The sequence below is a fragment of the Hippocampus zosterae genome, chromosome 8, assembly GCF_025434085.1.
Source record: "Hippocampus zosterae strain Florida chromosome 8, ASM2543408v3, whole genome shotgun sequence".
Classification (NCBI taxonomy): Eukaryota; Metazoa; Chordata; class Actinopteri; order Syngnathiformes; family Syngnathidae; genus Hippocampus; species Hippocampus zosterae.
Window position 1 is genome coordinate 1,559,382 of NC_067458.1, and position 2,500 is coordinate 1,561,881.

Genomic DNA, 2,500 nt, shown 5'->3' on the forward strand with positions numbered 1-2,500 from the left:
ATTCGTCATTCAACTTTCACTTATCCTGTGGTTTGAAATCGTTTCCTTCACGTTGATTTGACAGATCAACGTCTCTTTGGAATTAAATTAATGTCCAACAGAGGGAGCCGTCTGCACGGGGATCGGTCATGATAGCACTTGGACATGAAGCAGCTTGGGATTTCCGCCTGCTGGATGCCTTTGCACCTCCACTGGAAGTGCCCACTTTTGCAACAAACATCAAATACCGCATCTGCGTGCTCGCAGAGGACCGTATGCGAGCCTGACAGGCTGCGCGCTCAAACCACCACGGGAGCGGGCCCCTCCTTCGTGCTCTCGGGAGGAGGTCATTAAATGAAAAAAAAATCACCCCACTACTCCACCCCCGACCCGGAAGTGCCCTGTCTGCTATAAAGAGGACACTTTTCGCGTTTTCCCTTGCATACGGCCATACTACCCTGAGAACGCCCGATCTCGTCCGATCTCGGAAGCTAAGTAGGGTCGGGCCTGGTTAGTACTTGGATGGGAGACCGCCTGGGAATACCAGGTGCTGTAAGCTTTTGCACCCTCCTCCAATTCACAACACGATTCACTGCTCTTTCCAAAAATTTTGGCATTCATTCGTCATTCAACTTTCACTTATCCTGTGGTTTGAAATCGTTTCCTTCACGTTGATTTGACAGATCAACGTCTCTTTGGAATAAAATTAATGTCCAACAGAGGGAGCCGTCTGCACGGGGATCGGTCATGATAGCACTTGGACATGAAGCAGCTTGGGATTTCCGCCTGCTGGATGCTTTTGCACCTCCACTGGAAAAGCCAACTTTTGCAACAGACCTCAAGTCCAGCCTCTGCGTGTTCGCAGAGGACCGTATGCGAGCCTGACAGGCTGCGCGCTCAAACCACCACGGGAGCGGGCCCCTCCTTTGTGCACTCTGGAGGAGGTTTATTAAATGAAAAAAAATCACCCCACTACTCCACCCCCGACCCACAAGTGCCCTGTCTGCTATAAAGGGGACAATTTTCACGTTTTTCCTTGCATTTACGGCCATACTACCATGAGAACGCCTGATCTCGTCCGATCTCGGAAGCTAAGCAGGGTCGGGCCTGGTTAGTACTTGGATGGGAGACCGCCTGGGAATACCAGGTGCTGTAAGCTTTTGCACCCACCTCCAATTCTCAACACGATTCACTGCTCTTTCCAAAAATTTTGGCATTCATTCGTCATTCAACTTTCACTTATCCTGTGGTTTGAAATCGTTTCCTTCACGTTGATTTGACAGATCAACGTCTCTTTGGAATAAAATTAATGTCCAACAGAGGGAGCCTTCTGCACGGGGATCGGTCATGATAGCACTTGGACATGAAGCAGCTTGGGATTTCCGCCTGCTGGATGCCTTTGCACCTCCACTGGAAGTGCCCACTTTTGCAACAAACATCAAATACCGCATCTGCGTGCTCGCAGAGGACCGTATGCGAGCCTGACAGGCTGCGCGCTCAAACCACCACGGGAGCGGGCCCCTCCTTCGTGCTCTCGGGAGGAGGTCATTAAATGAAAAAAAAAAATCACCCCACTACTCCATCCCCGACCCGCAAGTGCCCTGTCTGCTATAAAGGGGACAATTTTCACGTTTTCCCTTGCTTACGGCCATACTACCCTGAGAACGCCCGATCTCGTCTGATCTCGGAAGCTAAGCAGGGTCGGGCCCGGTTAGTACTTGGATGGGAGACCTCCTGGGAATACCAGGTGCTGTAAGCTTTTCCACCCAACCTCCAATTCACAACACGATTCACTGCTCTTTCCAAAAATTTTGGCATTCATTCGTCATTCAACTTTCACTTATCCTGTGGTTTGAAATCGTTTCCTTCACGTTGATTTGACAGATCAACGTCTCTTTGGAATTAAATTAATGTCCAACAGAGGGAGCCGTCTGCACGGGGATCGGTCATGATAGCACTTGGACATGAAGCAGCTTGGGATTTCCGCCTGCTGGATGCCTTTGCACCTCCACTGGAAGTGCCCACTTTTGCAACAAACATCAAATACCGCATCTGCGTGCTCGCAGAGGACCGTATGCGAGCCTGACAGGCTGCGCGCTCAAACCACCACGGGAGCGGGCCCCTCCTTCGTGCTCTCGGGAGGAGGTCATTAAATGAAAAAAAAATCACCCCACTACTCCACCCCCGACCCGGAAGTGCCCTGTCTGCTATAAAGAGGACACTTTTCGCGTTTTCCCTTGCATACGGCCATACTACCCTGAGAACGCCCGATCTCGTCCGATCTCGGAAGCTAAGTAGGGTCGGGCCTGGTTAGTACTTGGATGGGAGACCGCCTGGGAATACCAGGTGCTGTAAGCTTTTGCACCCTCCTCCAATTCACAACACGATTCACTGCTCTTTCCAAAAATTTTGGCATTCATTCGTCATTCAACTTTCACTTATCCTGTGGTTTGAAATCGTTTCCTTCACGTTGATTTGACAGATCAACGTCTCTTTGGAATAAAATTAATGTCCAACAGAG

The 2,500-nt window shown here is 50.2% G+C and overlaps 4 non-coding genes across 4 annotated transcripts; all 4 read left to right on the forward strand.

The window, feature by feature from the left end:
* Nucleotides 1–419: 419 nt before the first annotated feature.
* Nucleotides 420–538, forward strand: LOC127606527 (5S ribosomal RNA). The gene has a single exon (XR_007963829.1). It is a non-coding gene; the product is annotated as a 5S ribosomal RNA (ribosomal RNA).
* A 481-nt stretch (nucleotides 539–1,019) lies between these two features.
* Nucleotides 1,020–1,138, forward strand: LOC127606574 (5S ribosomal RNA). The gene has a single exon (XR_007963875.1). It is a non-coding gene; the product is annotated as a 5S ribosomal RNA (ribosomal RNA).
* A 481-nt stretch (nucleotides 1,139–1,619) lies between these two features.
* LOC127606662 (5S ribosomal RNA) lies at nucleotides 1,620–1,738 on the forward strand. The gene has a single exon (XR_007963955.1). It is a non-coding gene; the product is annotated as a 5S ribosomal RNA (ribosomal RNA).
* A 480-nt stretch (nucleotides 1,739–2,218) lies between these two features.
* LOC127606528 (5S ribosomal RNA) lies at nucleotides 2,219–2,337 on the forward strand. Its single transcript, XR_007963830.1, has one exon. It is a non-coding gene; the product is annotated as a 5S ribosomal RNA (ribosomal RNA).
* The last annotated feature ends 163 nt before the right edge of the window (nucleotides 2,338–2,500 follow it).